The following is a 22,329-nucleotide window of genomic DNA, read 5'->3' as shown; positions in this document are numbered from 1 at the left end:
GGCCATTACAATTCATGATAAAGATAAATGTTAACATGGACAGCTGTTGATATGTATTTTGGCATAATAAACACAGGTTACACAGATCAATAGCTACACAACGATCACATTAAAAAAAAATTCTAAGTGTTTGCTGTAACAATTTGATGGTAGTTATACCTAATTGATAGGATTACAGATGACCTTTGTTTTTTCTTTATCCTTCTATTTTCTAAATTTGTTGTAATAAGGAATTCTTTTTGTAATGAAAAATAAAGAATACAGCAATCTTGTTATTTTTATTTTTTTTTTTTTGAGACGGAGTCTCGTTCTGTCACCCAGGCTGGAGTGCAGTGGCACCATCTTGGCTCACTGCAGCCTCTGCCTCCCGGGTTCCAGCAATTCTCCTGCCTCCCAAGTAGCTGGAATTACAGGTACCTGCCACCATGCCCAGCTAATTTTTGTATTTTTAATAGAAATGGGGTTTCACCATGTAGTCCAGGCCGGTCTCGAATTCGTGACCTCAGGTGATGCGCCTGCCTCGGCCTCCCAATGTGCTACTATTACAGGCATGAGCCACTGACCTGGCCAATTACAGCAATCTTAAGAAGTGACACACTTGATCATGCATTCAAAGGTTTTTGAAAGAAAATCTAAACATGGTTCAGGCGGAAGCACAGAGACATAAATCAACGAACTGAAAAAAAATTCAAATATATAATACGAACTATTTATAATACCGCCAAGTAGGCAGTGTAAAGTAAGGGAAAAGCAAATAAGTTATCACTGATTAGATATGGGAATAAGACCAGGTAAATGAGAAAAAATTGAATTTAGATCCCCAAATCAAAGCAAAACAAATTTAAAATGGATTGAAAAGTTATATATAAGAGAACTGAAAGCTACAATCCTGGTTCTAAATGATTTACAATGTAGGTAGGGAGCAAAACTTACATTTAAGATATTTTGGGAAAAACCAAAGGCATTTAGTTAAATGCTTTCTACTGTAATTGATATAGAGGTCTGAAGAAAGAAAAGTAAAGAAGGGAAATAACATTTACTCAACAACTGATGTGTATCAAGTGTTGTGCACATAAGTTATTTCAATCTTGACAACACTGAGAGAAAATTATTATCTCTTCTTCACAGGTTAAACTCACAAGTGGTATGGGTGAAATCAGATGCCACATTTTTCTGATACTTCAGGTCACGCTCTTTATGTCGTATTACAGAGAGATGAGGCTAGTGTCGGTAAAATAATCTGAGATGATTTTTTTTCCAATGAAGACAATATGTGAACTAAAGAGTTGGTAAGAAAAGATGGCAAAGATGTAGAGGCAGAAATTACCTCACACAGCACAGTGGAGGTGAGAGGTCAGGAAGACAAAAGGGTAGTTAAAAAAGAAACATGGGCCGGGTGCGGTGGCTCACGCCTGTAATCCCAACACTTTGTGAGGCCGAGGTGGGTGGATCACCTGAGGTCAGGAGTTCGAGACCAGCCTGACCAACATGAAGGATCCCTGTCTCTACTAAAAATACAAAATTAGCCAGGCGTGGTGGCACCTGCCTGTAATCCCAGCTATTCGGGAGGCTGAAGCAGGAGAATCACTTGAACGGGAGGCAGAGGTTATGATGAACCGAGATCACACCATTGCACTCCAGCCTGGGCAACAAGAGCGAAACTCTGTTTTAAAAAAAAAAGAAAAGAAAAAAAAGGCCGGCGCGGTCGCTCACGCCTGTAATCCCAGCACTTTGGGTGGCAGAGGTGGGCGGATCACGAGGTCAGGTTATCGAGACCATCTTGGCAACACGGTGAAACCCCGTCTCTACTAAAAATACAAAACATTAGTTGGGCGTGGTGGTGGGGGCCTGTAGTCCCAGCTACTTGAGAGGCTGAGGCAGGAGAATGGCGTGAACCCGGAAGGCGGAACTTGCAGTGAGCTGAGATGGCGCCATTGCACTCCAACCTGGGTGACGGAGCGAGACTGTTTCAAAAAAAAAAAAAAGGGCCGGGCGCGGTGGCTCACACCTGTAATCCCAGCACTTTGGGAGGCTGAGGCAGGCGGATCACCAGTTCAGGAGATCGAGACCATCCTGGCTAACACAGTGAAACCCCGTCTCTACTAAAAATACAAAAATTTAGCTGGGCGTGGTGGCGGGCGCCTGTAGTCTCAGCTACTCGGGAGGCTGAGGCAGGAGAATGGCAAACCCAGGAGGCGGAGCTTACAGTGACCTGAGATTGCGCCACTGCACTCCAGCCTGGGCAACAGAGAGAGACTCCATCTCAAAAAAAAAAAAAAAAAAAAGAAACCTGATAATTGAGAAGAGTAAAAGATACCGCAAAAAACAGGCTTGATTGTACCAGATGTTACTAACATAAAAATATTAGACAATGAATATCTATATTTATATCTAAATCTAATTTTCATATCCCCCACTTCCAAAAATGTATTTGAGGAGGCCAAGAATAAAAGAAAATGTTAAAAATTATATTAATACATAAAGAGCTGGAGAAGATAGGAGTGGGAGGATACCGTATATAAAGAACCTTACACCCATAGCTTTGTCTTTCCTCAGGCACTGTTACCAGTAACCTGCTTATTGGCTCAAAGTTCCAACCCTTTGTCTGGAGTCCAAGACTGATTTGAGGGAAAAGGCAAGTCATGTTTCTGCTCAACTCCAGGGTGAAGTTAGAGGTCTGAGGAAAGAACAAGGGGCATTTAAATGAAATTCAAGTTTTGGAAGACATCAGAAAGGGAATTTTCAATTCCTTTCTTGTACAACCTAGCTGTTCAAGTTACCATACATTTTAGTCTTTCTAATACAGCTGCTTTTCGAGGAGGAGGAAGAGGTGGAGGAGGGGGACAAGGACAGGCAGGAGGAGATAGGTGCTCAATATAAAAAAAAAAAAAAAACCCAGGCTAAAATTATCACTATGATTGATCATTATCTAAACTGCTCAGATTCCAGACAGTCAATGCCAAAGGAATACTCTGTACAACGAATTATGTGATTCCTAGTTGTCTAGAACTATTTATAGGAGATAAGCAAGACCTTGTTGAGAAACACTAAGACTTACATCAACTGAGAGGCTCATGTTATTAGAAGAGTCCCCCATTGTCTCTTGGCCTTTTGGCTAAGATCAAGTGTAGAAGAGTTTCCAAATTTCTACTCATAAAATTATACATACAATGCAATTTCATCAAAATTCCAAGAGATGTTTGGGTGGAACCAAGCTAATTCAAAAATTGACATGAAAATGCAAAGAAACACAAACAGCCAAGACACTCTTGAGGAAAAAGAAGGTAAGTGTACTTGCTCCAAATACAAAGTTATAGTGAGTAAGACAGTATGTTATTACTGTGAGGAGTGACAAATAGACCAGTGGAACAGAATCCAGAAATAGACACAGACATATATGTTCACTTGATTTTTTTACTAAAATGGCACTGCATATCAGTGCAGAAAATATGAACTTTCCAATAAATGATACTATAATAACTGAATACATACTTGGGAGAAAAATGAAATTGAATCCTACCCTACAAAAATTCCAGGTGGTGTAAAGACCTAAACATTAAAGCCAAACCTAGAAAGCTTTCGGCTTGGCCAGATGCGGTGGCTCATGCCTGTAATCCCAGCACTTTGGAAGGCTGAGGTAGGCGGATCACCTAGTTCCAGGCCAGCCTGACCAACATGGAGAAACCCTGTCTCTACTAAAAATACAAAATTAGGCAGGTATGGTGGTGCATGCCTGTAATCCCAGCTACTTGGGAGGCTGAGGCAGGACAATCGCTTGAACCCAGGAGGCGGAGGTTGTGGTGAGCCGAGATCGTGCCATTGCACTCCAGCCTGGGCAACGAGAGCGAAACTCTGAGTCAAAAAAAAAAGAAAGAAAGAAAGCTTTTGGCTTTAAGACCAAAGAAAATCTTCATTATCTTCAGGTAGACAAAAATTTCTTAAACAAGACTAACCATAGGAAATGATTTTATTACAATGAAATCCAGAACTTCTATTTGTCAAAAGGCACCACATAGAGTGAAAAGCCAAACCAGAACAGGTGAAAATACTTATCACACACACAACTGAAAAAAGATTAATTTACAGAAGATATATACACATATGTACAACTGCTGTAAATCAGAGAAAAACCCAATTAAAAATTGGTAAAATATTTGAACAGCATCTTATAAAAGGGGACGTTCAACTGCACTTCAGCCTGGGCAATAGAGACTCAGTCTCAAAAAAAAAAAAAAAAAAAAAAAGGGGAAATTCAAATGGCCACGAATCAGTGCTCAACTTTATTAGCAATAAAGGAAATATAAATTAAATATAACATTAGACACCCACCAGATTGGCAAAAATTTAAGAGTTTTATGATGTCTAGCATGGATGTGGAGCTAAGAAAACTCTTATAAACTGCTGGCACAAGTACAGTATCTTTAGAGAACAGTTTGGCAATGTTCGGTAAAACTGAAGATGTACAAACCCTACCTATTAGCATTTTTTTTTTTTTTTTTTGAGATGGAGTCTCGCTCTGTAGCCAGGCTGGAGGGCAGTGGCACGATCTTGGCTCACTGCAACCTCTGCCTCCCAGGTTCAAGCGATTCTCCTCAGCCTCCCGAGTAGCTGGGACTACAGGCGCGTGCCACCACACCCAGCTAATTTTTGTGTTTTTAGTAGAGACGGGGTTTCACCATGTTGGCCAGGATGGTCTTGACCTCTTGACCTCGTGATCCGCCTGCCTCGGCCCCCCAAAGTTCTGGGATTACAGGCATGAGCCACCGCGTCCAGCCACTATCAGCAATTTAATCGCTAGGTATATATTCTAAAGAAATGCACCAAATGTGTAGCAAAATATGCGCACAAAATGATCATAGTCACACTGCCTATAGTAGCCAAAAATTACAAGACAAATGTCCATCAAGAGTAGAAGGATAAGGCCAGGCACAGTGGCTCAAGCCTGTAATCCCAGCACTTTGGGACGCCGAGGCAGGCAGATCATCTGAGGTCAGGAGTTCAAGACCAGCCTGGCCAACGTGGTGAAACCTCATCTTTACTAAAAAATACAAAAATTAGCCGGGCCTGGTGGTACACACCTGTAATCCCAGCTACTTGGGAGGCTGAGGTAGGAGAATCACTTGAATTTGAGAGACGGAGGTTGCAGTGAGCCAAGATTGTGCCATTGCACTCCAGCCTGGGCAACAGAGTGAGAATCCGTCTCAAAAACAAACAAACAAAAAAGAGTAGAAGGATAAGTAAATTATAATATGTTCATATAATGGGATAGTATACATATAGCAATAAAAAATGAACTGTTGGCTGGGTGCGGTGGCTCATGCCTATAATCCCAGCATTTTGAGAGGCCGAGGCGGGCAGATCACCGGAGGTCAGGAGTTCGAGACCAGCCTGGCCAACATGGTGAAACCCTGTCCCTACTAAAAATACACAAGTTAGCCACGCATGGTGGCACGCACCTGTAATCCCAGCTACTCCGGAGGCTGAGTCAGGAGAATTGCGTGAACCCAAGAGGCGGAGATTGCAGTGAGCTGAGATCTTGCCACCGCACTCCAGCCTGGGTGACAGGGCAAGACTCCGTCTCAAACAAAAAAAAAAAAGAATGAACTGTCACTTTTATTATGTAGTCTTTTGTGAAAAAAAGAAACAAAAGAATGTCTATTCATACAAAGTTAGAAAACAAACAAAAATTGCACTTCTATGGCTTTGGAATTAATTCATAGGTACTAAAGCTCTAATGAAGGGCAAAGAAATGACCACAGTGATTATCATCACAGGAGCACAGTGTTGTTTGTGACTGTGGAGGAGTACAGTAGAGGCTTCTTCAGTGATGGATGTATTCTATTTATTGATCTGGATACCCCTTACAGGGGTCTTTATAATTACTTGTTAAACTGCACAAGCTGGTATTTTACTTGTTAAGCTGCACAAGTGGGTCTCATTTCTGTACCGAATTTGAAGAAGAAAAAAGCTGTTGGCATTCAAATAAATGTTATGCATCTCTAAAAATATTTTCAAAATATGCTATATGGGAAAATATTTAATTTTATGTGAAAATGTAGGATATAAAATGGCAAATGCTGCATAATTCAATTATGTTTTATGTGCATATATAAAATAAATTTTCTTCATCAGGGATTTCTGTACTTTTGAAATTATTTAAAACAATCATGTTTTATTTTATAATCTGAAAGAAATCGTATTTTTTAAAAAGAGAGCATAAAGAAAAATTAAAACCGAGTGCGGTGGCTCACACCTGTAATCCCAGCATTTTGGGATGCTGAGGCAGGCGGATGGATTGAGCCCAGGAGTGTGAGACCAGCCTGGGCAACATGGTGAAACCCCGTCTCTACTAAAAATAGAAAAATTAACCGGGCTTGGTGGCATACGCCTGTAATTCCAGCTACTCGGGAGGCTGAGACACGAGAATTGCTTGAGTCCGGGAAGCGGAAGCTGTAGTGAGCCAAGATTGCACCACTGCATTCCAGCGTGGGCGACAGAGCCAGATTCTGTCTCAAATAAAAAAAAAAAAGAAAGAAAGAAAGAAAAAAAAGAAAAAGAAAAAGAAAAACCATCTGACAAATCAGTAAGGGAAAATCAGGTGTGGGAGGTGGGGTTTGAAGACACGACATTTTCTCAAAATGGAAACTCCAGGAATCAGGTCATCTGATAGGCAAGAATTTTCAAGAGAAGGAAAGCAACTATGTCCTGACAAAGAAAAAGGGATTTCAGGAAACAAGAGGACAGGACAAGCTACCTTGCAGGTGCCTTGTGGATGTTCAACAGCCATTCTTTACTTCTGTCCGGAGGCCTCTATCCAAGCAGGGCAGGGCTGAGGAAGGAGAAAAGAGTCAGGAAACATCAGGTTCTTCTGAGAGGCAGTCGGTTTGACTATGTCAGAAGTTATCTTGGCTCAGCCCCTACTGCCCACCACCTACAGAGGAAGGTCAGAGAAGTCTAGGGCGTCCTGCTCAATCCGGGCATCACAGACAACGGCAGGGTCAATGTTGTTCTGGGCAGAATCTGTCCCTGAGCTCACAGGGGTCTCCAGTGGCTGAAGTCACAAAGACAAAGACTCCCCATACCTACATTGGCTATACGGACACATAGTCACACAAACTCACTCACTCACACCATAGAGACATAAACGTCACAGACACCCCAAACCTAAACACAACACACAATCACACACTCATACACACCACGGGGGTAGACCGGACACAATCACAGAGTCCGTGGGCATCTCTCACTCAAATTCCCAGTGACATACACCTTGCGGTCACAATGACAGCAAAGTCACATGCACCCTACATCAATATCACCAACGCGCGCGCGCGCACATACACACACACACACACACACACAAAGAAGCTGCCACAAACCTCAAAATTAAGGCATACTACACACAGTTCGGCAAATGGTAGTAAACACACACACACACCCCCCAAGGGGACATACAGTCACAACCGCGGTCCAGGAACCTCACACTCGCAAACACAGTGCCCAATCCGGTCACAATTAAACTCTACTCACACCCGCACAAACATAAACAAAAAGTCCTCCTCCCCGCCCTCACAGTTCCATACACGGCCGCACAGACACACGCCCACCATAGAGACACCCCCCGTCACAACCGTACACACGCCTCACAATCGCTCCTTAGCCTGTTGCCCAAGCAGCCCACACAGGTCGGGAGTTCCTGTCGCGCCAGGCTCCGAGCCGCCTCACTTACGCCTGCTCGGATAGGGTCAGCTCCGCTCTACTGGAATCCAAGCAAGTCGACCCTAGCTATCTCACAAAGCCCCAAGGCCGCTTGCCCAAACCCGCGGGAAGATCCCGCCCACTCCTCAAGAGACAATCTAGTTATCGCGGGAGAGTGCCCTGGGCGTAGAGGCTTCTGGGAAGTGTAGTCCAGAAAGCGACAGGTTGCCGAAAGCTACAGCCCAACCATCCCGATTCCCATGGCGCGGACTCTGGCACCAACAAAACTATCTCTGAGGTGAGCTGCCCATCGGAGCCTTCCGGGAGTCTCACCTGACAAGGAGTCCCTAGACCAAGCTTTAGTCAGGCTCCTCTGAGCCCTTTTTGTTTGGCCAGGCCTCCTCCATAGCCTGCGAACCGCACTTCAGCAAGAATCCAGCTAAGCCAGTTTAGCAACAATCCCCCCACCCTTGATACTTAACTTCCTCTTAGTAATTTACCATCCTTTAACTCCTTCACCCAGCCCGTTAGCTATAAATCTCCAGCTGCTGTTGTATTGGAAGTTGACTATTGCAATAGTCTTTAACCAAGTCCTTCTTGCCTATTTTGAGTCCTCTGGTGCAAGTTTTCTTTCACCCCGCCCAGCCTCAGAGGGCGGCTCCCGGGCTTCCGCCCCTCCCCGGGAGACATACTGGACCGCAGGGTCTCCTGGGAAACGTAGTCCAAGCCTCGCCGGGGATAGATGGGCCCAACCTAAGTGGGCTGCGTTCTCTGGGTCTTGAGGCGGCAGTCTGGCCGCAGTGACTAGACTAACTTTGCCCCGGAGGCTGCTTGGAATTCCACTTAACGCTGGAAGCACGCAGACGCTCTTGAGGCGGGCAGCTGCGTAGCGTGTGGAGGAGCTGGGAGAGCGCATCCCAATGTGGCACCTGAGCGTCTGGGACCGAACCAGCTTGGGGAGTCGGAAGGGGACAAATCCGCGATCCCAGTCATGCATGTGAGACTGGACAAAGGAAGGCTCGAGTGTGTGTGAGACCGCGGTGGGCCTGCTTGTGCTGGTGGGATGAGGGGTGTCTGGATAGTTGAGTGAAAGAAACCGCGTGCGGGTCAGATTGGTGTGTGTGTGTGAGAGGTGAGGTCAAGATGTGTGCAGCTTTGGGCGTGGGGAGGTCATATTGAGTGTGTGGAGGTGGGGGGGCAAGATCGTGTGTGGATCTGTGTATGAGTGTGTGTAATCACCTGAATGTGGGTCACTGCGTGGGTAGCTGATACTGTGATTGTGGAGGAATCTGAACCTCCAAGTCTCATTTTCTCTTTAAATTGTGATAACAAGGTTGTATCTTCCTGGAGCAGCAGTTTTAAAGGGGGGAAGCTCCATTACTCATATAATAAAATAGCATTTTTTATGTAAACATTTAACATTCAGACATTTTTTCTGAACTAGAATTCAAAATCAGTTATGAGTACTAAAAGTAGTTTAAAAAAGAAATCCATCATAATAGATGCATATAGGGAAGATAAATATGAAAGGGAAGCTTCCTTTTCACTATAATCTTGATAAATTTTTAAAATCAATGTGAGGACTCATTTGAAAACAAATATAAAATTAAAAAACTGACAGAAAGGGGAGCTAGGAGGAAATCAATAATTTTTTAAGCTAGAAACTTTGGGCGGTAGTAGAGGTTGCCGAAATACGATGGTAGGAAGTGTATGACAACAGGAAATGCTGATATAAAATATAATCCTGAAGCTTTTAAAAATGGCAGGAAAGGCGGGGCATGGTGGTTCATGCCTGTGATCTCAGCACTTTGGAAGGCTGAGGCAGGAGGATCACTTGAGCCCAGGAGTTTGAGACCAGCCTGAACAGCATACTTTCTACAAACAAAACAAAACAAAACAAAAAAACCAAGTAGGAGTGCAGTGGCTCACGCCTGTAATCCCAGCACTTTGGGAGACTGAGGTGGGTGGATCACTTGAGCCCAAGAGTTCGAGACCAGCCTGGCCAATATGGTGAAACCCCGTCTCTACTAAAAATACAAAATTAGCTGGGGGTGGTGGTGTGCACCTGTAATCCCAGCTACTTGGGAGGCTGACGCAGGAGAGTGGCTTGAACCCGGCAGGCAGAGGTTGCAGTGAACTGAGATCGCACCACTGCACTCCAGCCTGGGTGACAGAGCGAGACTCCATCTCAAAAAACCCCAAAAAACCCAAAAAACAAGGGGACCTCCTCTTTCGGCTTTGGAGCCACCCCCCCGCAACCCCCATCTCTGTATGGGGGAACTTCTTCCTTCTGTCTTCTCCCTTCCTTCTTGCCTATTAAACTCTCCGCTCCTTAAAACAAAACACAACACAACAAACAAACAAACAAAAAGACCCAAAAAACAAGAACAACAAAATTTGGACTATACAGGGAAGTGATCTATACCAAATGTGGCTCTGTTGCTCTAGTTTTCCAGCATCACATTCCTGTACAGCTCCATCTGAACACCTTTTAATTATGGCTAAGGCTCTTGGTTGAATGAGGCAATCACATTTTTGTATGTTTACCCTACCAATGTCTCCTAAAAAACAGAAGAAAGAAAATGCCTGTGGGGAGGTCTGGGAAATAAGCTGTTTGAACCCAGCCCTTTGTGTTTTTATGGAGGCTTCATTATGTAGGCATGATTAATTAAATCAGCAGTGATTGGTGATGAGTTCAACCTTCAGCCCTTTTCCTTTTCCCAGAAGTCATGGGGTAGGGCAGAACTTTCCAACCTTCTAATCACATGTTGGTTGCCCTATCCTGTGGTTATGTAGGGGCTTTACTAACATCACCTCATTAACTCACTTGTGGTTGAAAGGGGTTGGTTAATGAACAATAAAGACATCTTTCACATTTATTACTCTGGTGCTATTTCAGGAACTGAAGTGTCTTAGTCCCTTAGTACTTCTACAGCAAAATACCTGAGACTAAGTAATTTGTAAATAATAGAAAATTATTTCCCACAGTTCTGGAGGCTGGGAAGTTCAAGATTGAGATGCCAGCAGGATTGGTGTCTGGTAGGTCTGCTCTCTGATTCCAAGATGGGACCTTGCTGCTGCATCCTCCAGAGGGCAGGAATGCTGTGTCCCCACATGTCAGAAGGTACTGAAGGGCTGGACTCATTCCCTCAATCCTTTTTTTTAAAGCACTAATTCCATCTATGTAGGCTCTTCCCTCATAATTTAATCACCTCCTAAGGGCTCCACTTCTTTTTTTTTTTTGAGACAGAGTCTCTCTTTGTCACCCAGGCTGGAGTGTAATGACATGATCTTGGCTCACTGCAACCTCTACCTCCCCAGTTCAAGTGATTCTCCTGTCTCAGTCTCCCGAGTAGCTGGGATTACAGGCACACGCCACCAACCCCAGCTAATTTTTGTATTTTAGTAGAGACGAGGTTTCACCATGTTGGCCAGGCTGGTCTCGAACTCCTGACCTCAGGTGATCTGCCCGCCTCGGCCTCCCAAAGTGCTGGGATTACAGGCGTGAAGGGCTCCACTTCTTAATCTAACACATTGGCAATTAAGTTTCACTATATAAATTTTGGGGGACACATTCAGAACATAACCAAGGACAAAAGAACAAGTGTTTTTGTTTTTTTTTTTTCCCAAGACAAAGTCTTACTCTGTTGCCCAGGCTGGAGTGCAGTGGCGCAATCTCGGCTCACTGCAACCACTGCTTCCTGGGTTCAAGCAATTCTGCCTCAGCCTCCCGAGTAGCTGGGATTACAGATGTGCGCCACCACACCTGGCTAATTTTTGTATTTTTAGTAAAGACAGGGTTTCACCATGTTGGCCAGGCTGGTCTTGAACTCCTAACCTCATGATCTGCCCACCTTGGCCTCTCAAAGTGCTGGGATTACAGGTGTGAGCCACCGCACTCAGCTAAGAACAAGTGTTTTAACAGAAAATACTGTTTAGGAAACTACAAGGGTTTTAGGACCCATGAGCCAAGAACCACGGACATGGATAAAGACCAAAATACATATTTCTTATTACATCACAATATCAGAAAGGTATAGACTCAGGATTGGTTGGTTTGCATATGTAAGCTGTGCTCATTGGAAAACTGTGATTATCTTTAGGAATTAGCCCTGAGAGGAGCAGCCTCTCCCTGTTTTTGGTAAGGTCCCCAAATGCCAGAGCATCAAGAATACAGAAAATAAGAAAATATAGTTAATATAATTGGCCTCTTGATGAACGAGTGCCAAATAGACTAATAGAGAATCTAAGGAAATGCAGTTAGAACACAGAGGCTATGTAAGTATTTACTGTCCACAAATGGTGAACTAATTTTTATTCCAACCAAAAATGTATGAAAGTTCCTATTTCCTGTTCCTGTCAACCATTGTATTTCTTCATTCAGCAGATATTCATTGAGCTCTGTTTTGGTTTTTTTTTTGAGAAGGAGCCTTGCTCTGTCGCCCAGGCTGGAGTGCAGTGGCACTATCTCGGCTCACTGCAACCTCTGCTTCCCAGGTTCAAGAATTCTGCCTCAGCCTCCCGAGTAGCTGGGACTACAGGCGCCTGCCACCATGCCTGGCTAATTTTTTGTATTTTTAGTAGAGACAGGGTTTCACCATGTTAACCAGGATAGTCTCGATCTCCTGACCTCGTGATCTGCCTGCCTCGTCCTCCCAAAGTGCTGGGACTACAGGCGTGAGCCACTGCGCCTGGCCTCATTGAGCTCCTTATCTGTGCCAGGTGCTATTCTAGGCACTAGGAAAATATCAGTGAACAGAACAGTCCTCACAGAGTATACCATTCTAGTTGGGGAAGTGGACAATGAATGTGTAAATGAAATATATCATATTCCAGATAAAGATAAGATCGGGGCCAGGTGTGGTGGCTCATGCCTGTAATCCAAGCACTTTGGGAGGCCGAGATGGGTGTATCACCTGAGGTCAGGAGTTCAAGACCATCCTGGCCAACATGGCGAAACACCGTCTCTAATAAAATACAAAAATTAGCCAAGTGTGGTGGTGCATGCCTGTAATCCCAGCTACTGGGTAGGCTGAGGCAGGAGAATCGCTTGAACCCGGGAGGCAGAGGTTGCAGTGAGCTGAGATCATGCCATTGCACTCCAGCCTGGGCAACAAGAGTGAAACTCCGTCTCCCACCACCCCTCTCAAAAAAAAAAAAAAAAAAAAAAGAATCTAGGTTCTTTATAAATCTTTGTGCTGTCATATTGCACTGTCATTTTCTGCAAAGCCAAAGGTGGATCCATTTTTTCTATCAATTTGTTGTACATGTTTTTAAAAATCTTTTAGTGATTACCTGAAAGATTACAGCATTCCTGTTTCTTTTAGTCTAGAACAAATTATTGAGTTTACCATTTCCCCAATACTATTAGAGGACCTTGGGACACTTTAACTCCATTTACCTCCATCCTCATTTTTGCTTTATTTTTGTTATTTATTTTAATTCTGCATAGATTCAAAACCCCAGAGGGCAATATATTACTTTGTGCAGTTAATATTCATTTATATTCACATATTTACTCTTTCTATTGCTATTCCTTCCCTACTAATTTTTTTTTTTTTTTTTGGAAACAGGGACTCTGTCACCCAGGTTGAGTGCAGTGGCATGATCATGGCTCACTGCAGCCTTGACCTCCCAGGCTCAAGTGATCCTCCTACCTCAGCCTCCTGAGTAGCTGGGAGCACAGGTGTGCGCCACCACACCCAGCTAATTTTTTATTTTTTGTAGAGGCAAAGTCTTGCTATATTGCTTAGGCTGGTCTTGAACTCCTAGATGCAAATGAACCTCCACCTTGGCCTCCCAAATTGCTGGGATTACTGGTATTAGCCACTGTGCCCGGCCTAAATTTCTTTCTGTTTCATCTGAGATCTTGTTCTTCTCGAAAAACTCCATTTAGTATATCTTTTAGTGGTGTTCTGATAGCAATGGATTCTCATGGTCTGTCTGAAATGTCTTTTTATCCTTTCTTTTTTGAAGGAGATTTTTACTGAGTATAGAATTCTAGGTTATATATATGTTTTTCTCAGAGTTTTGGTGAACTTCTTGAATCTATGGTTGCTGTGTTTAATCGGTTTTGGGAAATTCCTTGCCATTATCTCTTCAAATAGGGCTCTTCTCCATGCTCTCTCTACTTTTCTTTTGGGACTTCAGTTATACATACCAATGTGTACACTAGTTCTTTGGTGTAATTTTTCATCTTTTCATCTTTTTAAAAAGTCCTTGCCTACTTACTCTAATGTCAGGATCACATTTTGGTCTATTTCTATTGTTTGCTTGTTTGTTTGTTGTTTGGAGTTTGGGGGCTTTTTGTTTTTTCTTTGTTTTTTGTTTTGTTTTGTTTTTGAGACAGGGTATCGCTTTATTGCTCAGGCTGGAGCACAGTGGTGTGTTTTCAGCTCACTGCAGCCTCAACCTCCTGAGCTCAAACGATCCTCCCACCTCAGCTTCCTAAGTAGCTGGGACCACAGGTATGTATCACCACACCCATCTAATTTTTTTATAGAGGTGAGGTTTTGCCGTATTGCCCAGGCTGATCTCAAACTCCTGGGCTCAAGCAATCCACCCAGGCATTCCCAAAGTGCTGGGATTACAGGCATCAGTCACCCTGCCCGGCCTTTTTTTTTTTTTAATTTGTTTTTTTTTTTGAGATGGAGTTTTGCTCTTGTTGCCAAGGCTAGAGTGCAATGGTGTGATCTCGGCTCACCGCAACCTCCGCCTCTGGGTTCAAGCAATTCTCCTGCCTCAGCCTCCCGAGCAGCTGGGATTACAGGCATGTGCCACCACGCCCGGCTAATTTTGTACTTTTAGTAGAGACGGGGTTTCTCCATATTTGTCAGGCTGGTCTCGAACTCCCAACCTCAGGTGATCCACCCGCCTCGGCCTCCCAAAGTGCTGGGATTACAGGTGTGAGCCACTGTGCCTGGCCGACCTGTTTGTTTTTTCAAAGAGTTTTCTGTCATACAGTCCTGTCTCGGCATGCTTAATACTTTTTAAAATTAAATTCTGGACTGGTGTATAAAAATAGTAGAAGCTGCAGATAATATCTTCCTTTAGAGAATTCATCCTTTCCTTTACTGGGCAAATCAAGTAGGGGCTGATGACCTTCATTTAATCAGTGATTGAGTTGAGTCAAGGCTCCATTATGGTTGTTGAGGTTCATTGTGCTTCTGGTTTGCCCCTGCTCCTAGGGCGTAGCCCATCAGGGTTTCAGTAGGAGGATCTGGTGTGTTCACCAAGGCCCCTTCCCCTGCCAAGGCCTGAACTCAAAATCTTTGTCGTCTTAATCCAGCAAGACTACCAAAAACTCTGCTGCTTTTTGGAAGCTTTCCGCTTAAGTTCCTGAGCCTCCTGACCCAACCAGTTTCAGAAATGGGTAACTGTCTTGAGAAGAAAACAGCCTTATGTAGAGTTCAAATCTCTGTCCCTCTTTTCTCACAGGGATCTTGGCCCATAAAGTCTCCCATGTTGTGTTTTTAGGCCCAGAAAACTAAAGTCCCAGCAGTCTGGATCCTTCTGCCCTTTGCCAAGAATTGGCAAATAATCCAGGAAAAATGTGGCTGTGCAATGTCTGTGATTACCTACAATCTAGAGTCTTGACTACGCTATTCCTGGTTGTCCCAAACACTCTCTCATGTCTTTTTTTTTTTCCTTTTTTTTTTTTGAGATGGAGTCTTACTCTGTCACCAGGACTGGAGTGTGGTGGCGTGATCTTGGCTCACTGCAACCTCCACCTCCTGGGTTCAAGCGATTCTCCTGCCTCAGCCTCCTGAGTAGCTGGGATTACAGGCACCCGCCACTACACACAGCTAATTTTTTGTATTTTTAATAGATTCAGGGTTTCACCATGTTGGCCAGGCTGCTCTCGAACTCCTGACCTCGTGATTCACCTGCCTCAGCCTCCCAAAGTGCTGGGATTACAGGCATGAGCCACCGCGCCCAGCCCCCCATGTCTTTTTCATACAGGAAAAAAAGTAAAAAAGCTTTGTTTTTTTTTTTTTGTATTATATCTGATTTTTTAGTTTTCTGCAGGAATACTGGTTTGCTGCAAGCCACTCCATTGTATTCCTAAAGTGACTTTTACAGTTTCATTTTGATTATATTATTGACTTTGCTTCATTGGATATGAAGGTGAATACCTTTTTAAATATTTAAAACTTATTATTTCTATGAACTATGTTTCCTTTGTCTTACTATAATACTAATTTTTTAAATTCTAGAAATATTATTCATTTTTATTGAAATGTATGAGCACTTTATATATGGTGGAAATTAGTGATTTATAAATCTCATATAGGCACATTTTATAATATTTTTTCTTGGTATCTATCTTTTTATTTCCATTTATGCCCTTTGCACATTTTAAGCTTGAGGTTATTTCTGCAGTGTTCCAGGCTCTGGACTACATTTCCCAGGGGCCGTCGGGGCCAAGGTGACTTCCAGCCTAAGATGGCCTGGGCTTACTGTCTTGTTCCCATGGCTGGGAGCCTTTTGCAGAGGTAGGGCAGCCTGCGGGCCTCCGCTGAAGCTTCCTAAACGCGGCCTGGAATTCTGGAAGCTCTCGGCAGCAGATGTGAGCGGTGTGTGGGCGATGGTCTTTGCCCAGCGAGGGGATGGGGCTCAAATCCAGGGTCCATTAATGGTGACCGCGGTGCCCGGGGCAGTTAAAGACGGCCCAGGCTCCGGACTACATTTCCCAGAGTGCACCGTTCCCCGGGCAACTTCCTGTCAGCGCTCTGTCCCTTTAGGGATAACAGGGAGATCGCGGAACCTTCCCACCATCAAGGGACCGCAGGGCCGGGTGAGTGATTCTGAGACCAGAAGCCGAATGACTCCGGAGGGCCCGAGGCCGGGGCTGAGGAGAGTGAGGTGCTAACGTCTTTGGAGTTAGTAGCTTTGCCGGCGAGGGAGCGTGGGGGCGAGCGATCGCGATGGGAGCCGTGGATGCGAGAGTGAAATTGATGCAGGAGCTGGGGCCGCGACGGGAGCTTCTCGTGTGTGTGTGTGTGTACGCACGCGTGTACGCGCACACGCCGTTGACGGGCGCTGTGTGACCCTAATGGACTATTTAAATGTGACTGTATGTACGTGATTATGACTGCGTCGCGTTGTGCGTGACCACGTTCGTAAAGGTAGTGATAGCAGCCGCTATGGGGCCAAAAACAAAGAATTGAGCCTTGCGTTGAGTGACAGGCATAGTCCTTCGTGAATGTGTGGGGAGCAGTTTTTGTGCTGGCCCGTAGCTGGATTGGAGTGGGGGCAACCTAGAAAAGGAGGGGAGAAGAATGGGACACAGTGTAGACAACATAGTTCAAGAGTTTCTCCGTAAATTAGGGCAGAGAAATAGAGCAGCAGGTGGGGGTAGAGGGCTGGGGAACAACCACCCATCAACATGTTGGAAATGAGCCAGGAGGGGGGAAAAGTCCAGGCAAGGGTAAGTAAACAAGGCTCATCTGTGTGGGCGTAGTTAAAAATGCAAGAATTAAAAATAATAGAAAAGGGTAATCGCGCTGCAGAGAGTAAACCATGAGCTGAAGATTTCAGATATAGGGGGAAAATAGCCTATGTTTGGTAGAGGTCAACAAAAGTGAGATGTGGTCAGTTATATATAATCTCATGGCAGGAAATTCAAAACTAGAGTTTGTGGAGGAGGGAAGAAGAAAGGTCTGAAGGTAGTGAACAACAAGGAGGCCGGCCATCTGTTCCATTTTCAGACCCACTGGTAAGAGGCTGTGGCTGGGGAAATGTTGAGAGGGCTGCAGAGTCCTCCAGATACAGCCTAGTTTCTGTTAGACTCAGAATGTTAGGGCGTGTTCAAGGAAGTGGTTGAAGATAAAAGAGGAGTTGGTTGTTAATGAATTATGAATTCTATTATGAAGGCATACAGGAAAAGTGTTGAAAGTTGGGAAGAATGAGAAAAGGGGACAAATGAGACTTGATGGTGTACAATGTCTGAAAAGACAGTTGACTAGAAATTCTGGGACTTCTTATAGTAGATAAATGTAAATACAAGGTTGGATTGACACTTATTCTGGTTGGATTCAAGTCAGTTTTGGAGAGATAGCGTGGGATAGTGAAAGATGATTTCTTGAGTGTGAGAAACAAACTTACCCGCCCCAAAGAATGGACTCAGAGACCCGGAGAACAGCGAAAGTGAGACTTTTAATGATGGTCTTGCAAGATCGGTGTCTGATAGGCACACCCAACACAGTTTCAACAAGCAATTTATCCCCTAGTGCACAGGTTCCTCCCCTGGTTCCTCATAGGCTGAGAACTATGGGGTCACAATCTTCCCGGATGTTGCCTATTGATTGTTAGGTAGGGGCTTCAGGTGTTTTGTTTTGTTTTTTTGTGAGACGGAATCTCGTTCTGTCACCAGGCTGGAGTGCAGTGGTGCAATCACAGCTCACTGCAAGCTCCGCCTCCCAGGTTCAAGTGATTCTCCTGCCTCAGCCTCCTGAGTAGCTGGGACTACAGGTGCGTGCCACCACGCCCGTCTAAGTTTTGTATTTTTAGTAGAGATAGGGTTTTCACCATGTTGGCCAGGATGGTCTCGATCTCTTGACTTCGTGATCCGCCCGCCTCGGCCTTCCAAAGTGCTGGGATTACAGGCGTGAGCCACTGCGCCCGGCTGCTGTGGTTTTTTTTTTTTTTTAGGCTTGTCTTGCTGCATTTGGTTGCAGCCCACAATGCATTGCAATCCTAGTTAGCTCAAGGGCTCTTCAATAGTTGACTTATGACCTAAGTAGCTGGGCAGGCTGATAAAAGCAGACAAAACGAGCTATTTTGCAGGCTAGCAAACTTTCATCTTAGACTAAACTTCTTTGGTTTGGGTGAAGGCAACTAAGTGGGGGAAAGGGAGAAAGCAGGAGGCTGACAAGCAGGCATCATCTATCCAAGCAGGGGCCTAGTATATCCTGTTTCTTCTGTAGTTTGCTTACCTAAGCCAATTCAAGGCACTTTGTCTTGGAAATGGACCACTGTATACATTATTTCCTTCACTGAGTATCTCTCAGAAAGAAGGAAGCTTAAGATAGAAGGGGGGTCAAGGTAGGCAGAATGATGGCCCTGCAACCAATGTTTACTTCCTAATCCCTGGAAACTAGGACAATGCTACCTTATATGGCAAAAAGGACTTTGCAAAGGAGATTAAGTTAAGAACCTTGAAATGGGGGCGATTATCTTGTTGGACCAATATAATGACATGGGTCCTTAAAGTCAGTGAACTTTTCCTGGCTGAGTTTAAAGTCAGAGGGAGATGTGACTGCAGAAGAATGGTCAGAGAGATGCCACATTGCTGACTAGATAGAGGACGTGGGCTTTGAGCCAAGGAATGTTGGTGGCCTCTAGAAGCTGGAAAACATAAGAAAACGAATTCTCCCCTGGAGCTTCCAGAAAGGAACACAGCCTTACCAACACCTTGATTTTAGCCTAGTAAGACCCAACTCAGACTTCTACTGAACTATATGATAATAGATTTGTATTATTTTAAGCCACTACCTCATGGCAGTAGAAAACTAATACAGTGGTGTAGTGTCTTGGCCTCAGTGTTGTGGAGGAGTCTTGATCCCTGTGATGTAAGGGGACCTCAACCTCTATTGATTACGTTAAAGACTTCCAGTAAAGTACATAGGTCCCCACTTCACCAATAATATAATTTACAGTTTTGCTATACTATGTTATTTTTAAACTTTGGAACTTATGAACTTTTATTTGTGATCTAACATCTGGTCGGTCTATACTTACTTTTTGCCTTGCACTTTATTTGTCTTGGATTGAGAGAGGTGTATTAATGAAATTTTCTTTCTTTTTTTTTTTGAGACGGAGTCTCCCTCTGTCGCCCAGGCTGGAATGCAGTGGTGCGATCTTGGCTCACCACAACCTCTGGGTTCAAGCAATTCTCCTGCCTCAGGCTCCTGAGTAGCTGGGACTACAGGCATGCGCCACCATGCCCGGCTAATTTTTTTTGTATTTTTAGTAGACACGTGGTTTCACCACATTGGCCAGGCTGGTCTTGAACTCCTGACCTTGTGATCTGCCCACCTTGGCCTCCCAAAGTGCTGGGATTACAGGCGTGAGCCACCGCGCACAGCCAAAATTTTATTTCTTATATAACCTGTAACTTTTGCTTTATGAAAGTTGTTGTTGCTTTGATATACAGATATTAATGATTGTTACATGTTTATTATGAATTGCAGGCTTTAGCATGCTCAAGATCATGGCCTCTGCTTATTTTTTTGTTTTTATTTGCCTTGTAATATGCTGTATTCCTTTCTAATTAGTCTTTTTATTGAAGTTTATCATATATACAGACATGACATTATTCTCATGAATAATCAGGAAGAGAGCATTCTTGCACTTGTCATTTTGTGTTTACATGTATGCATTTCTATTGGGTTATTCCAAGGAGAGGAATTGGTGTGTAAGAGTATGTGAATCTCCTCAAGCAGATACTGTCAGTTTTCCAAAATGGCTGAACCAGTTAAAAGTTCCCATCAACAGTTTATGCAAGTTCCAATTGATCCATCTTCTTGTTAACACATGGCATTGTCAGACTGTAAAATGTTTGCCAATATGGTGGATATGTAGTGGTATTGCATTGTGGTTTTCCTAACTGATGACTAAGGAACTTGAATGCCTTTGTTTTAATGTGCATTGTCCATTTGGATATCTTCCTTTGGGAAGTGCCAGTTCATGTTCTTAGCCTAGCTGTTGGGAAACTTGTCTTTCATTGTTAATCCTTAAGAGTTCTTTATATAATCTGAATGAGTCCCTTGTCAGCTTTGTGTATTCTGTATATCGTCTCCTAGCCTAAGGTTTGCATTTTTACTCACTCTCTTTTTTTTTTTTTTTTTTGAGATAGAGTTTCGCTCTTGTTGCCCAGGCTAGAGCGCAATGGTGCGATCTCGGCTCACCGCAAGCTCTGCCTCCAGGGTTCAAGTGATTATCCTGCCTCAGCCTCCTGAGTAGATGGGATTACAGGCATGCACCACCACGTCTGGCTAATTTTGTATTTTTAGTAAGAGACAGGGTTTCTCCATGTTGGTCAGGCTGGTCTCGAACTCCTGACCTCAGATGATCCACCCGCCTCAGCCTTCCAAAGTGCTGAGATTACAGGCGTGAGCCACCGTGACCAGCCCATTCACTCTTTTCTGATGAACAGAAATTGCTTTTTAAAATGTAGTCTGATCATTATCATTTTTCTCTTATGGTTTGTACTCTCTGTATCTTATTCAAATCTTTGCTTATCCCCAAGGTATGAAGATATTCTGTATTTTCATCTATATTTATCTGTCACATGTAGGTATATAAACCTGGAATTGATTTTTGTGTGTTGTGAGGGGAAATCATGATTTGTTTTCCTCATATAAATTCAGTTGACCTGGCACCATGTATTCAAGACCATCCTTTCTTCCATGCTATTGATTTGCTCTGAAATCTACGGTGTCTGATGTTATAGCCACCTAAGCATTATTTTAATTATGATTTGCATGGTATATCTTTTGCTATCCTTTTACTTTTAAGCTTTCTATACCACTATATTGGGGGGAAACTGACACCTTGAAAATTATCAGCCTTTCATCCCATGAATGTGATAAATTATTTCATTTGTTTAGGTCTTCTTTAATTATTTGTAGTAATTAATATAAAGACATTGTACAGGCCAGGTGCGGTGGCTCATGCCTGTAATCCCAGCACTTTAGGAGGCTGAGGCAGGTGATCACCTGAGGTCAGGAGTTCAAGACCAGCCTGACCAATATGGTGAAACCCCGTCTCTACTAAAAATACAAAAATTAGCTGGGCATGGTGGCTACTCGGGAGTCTGAGACAGGAGAATTACTTGAACCTGGGAGGCAGAAGTTGCAGTGAGCCGAGATTGTGCCACTGCACTCCAGCCTGGGTGACAGAGTGAGACTCTGTCTCAAAAACAAACCAACAAACAAAAGACATTGTACATTACATATATTGTTAGATTTATTTATAGGAATTTGAATTTTTCCTGCTAAGTGCTGTCATTTTAAATTTAAATTTCCTACTTTTTGCTTGTATGTTGAAATTTAATTGACATTTTGCCCTGTTTGACTTACATTTGTATTCTTTTTTTTTTTTTTTTTTTTAGAGGTCTCATTCTTTTGCTTAGTCTGGCCTCAAACTCCTGGCCTCAAGGCAGTCCTTCTGCCTTAGTTGTACTCTAAAACATTTCTAAATTTCTTCCCCTTGATTTTCAGCTTGAAATGACACCCTTTATCTCTCAGTTATCACAAATGAGGCAATCAATGAGCTAGTCTATTTTCTATTCTCTAACCTTCATTTCTATATTAGTTATCTATTGCTGTAAAACATATTACCCTAAAACAGAAATAAATATTTATTATCTTAACACTATTTTCTGTGGACCAGGAGTTCAGGAGTGGCTTAGCTGGGAAGTTCTGGCTTGGGGTCTCTTGAGGTTGCAGTCACACTCTTGGCCAGGGCTGCTATCATTTGAAGGCATAACAGGGACTAGAGGATCACCTTCCAATGTGGCTCTCACATGGCTATTGGCAATAGACCTCAGTTTCTCACCATGTAGACCTCTCCATGGGGTTTCTTAAGTGTCCCTATGACACATCAACTGGTTTTCTCCAGAGCAAA

At 43.6% G+C, this 22,329-nt stretch overlaps 2 protein-coding genes across 15 annotated transcripts in view; one reads left to right on the top strand and one right to left on the bottom strand.

The window, feature by feature from the left end:
• Window positions 1-8,383, bottom strand: part of ZNF345 (zinc finger protein 345) — a 50,838-nt gene extending 42,455 nt beyond the window's left edge. Inside the window, exons 1-2 of one of the 5 annotated variants that reach the window (XR_008495663.2) lie at window positions 7,730-7,834; window positions 6,755-6,829 (exon numbers count right to left, since the gene is read on the bottom strand). The gene's annotated coding sequence lies outside the window, so the exon portion shown is untranslated. Of the gene's footprint in view, window positions 1-6,754; window positions 6,830-6,935; window positions 7,863-8,031 lie in introns of those variants that run through there. The other 4 variants (XM_054462441.2, XM_054462443.2, XM_054462439.2 and 1 more) reach the window with 4 other exon arrangements.
• Window positions 7,295-22,329, top strand: part of ZNF790 (zinc finger protein 790) — a 29,739-nt gene continuing 14,704 nt past the window's right edge. For 2 of the 10 annotated variants that reach the window (XM_063657626.1, XM_054462436.2), the window contains exon 1: window positions 16,062-16,193. The gene's annotated coding sequence lies outside the window, so the exon portion shown is untranslated. Of the gene's footprint in view, window positions 7,997-8,388; window positions 8,696-10,686; window positions 10,823-16,061; window positions 16,275-16,357; window positions 16,496-22,329 lie in introns of those variants that run through there. The other 8 variants (XM_054462437.2, XM_054462430.2, XM_054462435.2 and 5 more) reach the window with 8 other exon arrangements.

The sequence above is a fragment of the Pongo pygmaeus genome, chromosome 20 (assembly GCF_028885625.2).
Source record: "Pongo pygmaeus isolate AG05252 chromosome 20, NHGRI_mPonPyg2-v2.0_pri, whole genome shotgun sequence".
Taxonomy (NCBI): Eukaryota; Metazoa; Chordata; class Mammalia; order Primates; family Hominidae; genus Pongo; species Pongo pygmaeus.
This window is presented reverse-complemented; position numbering and strand designations above follow the sequence as displayed.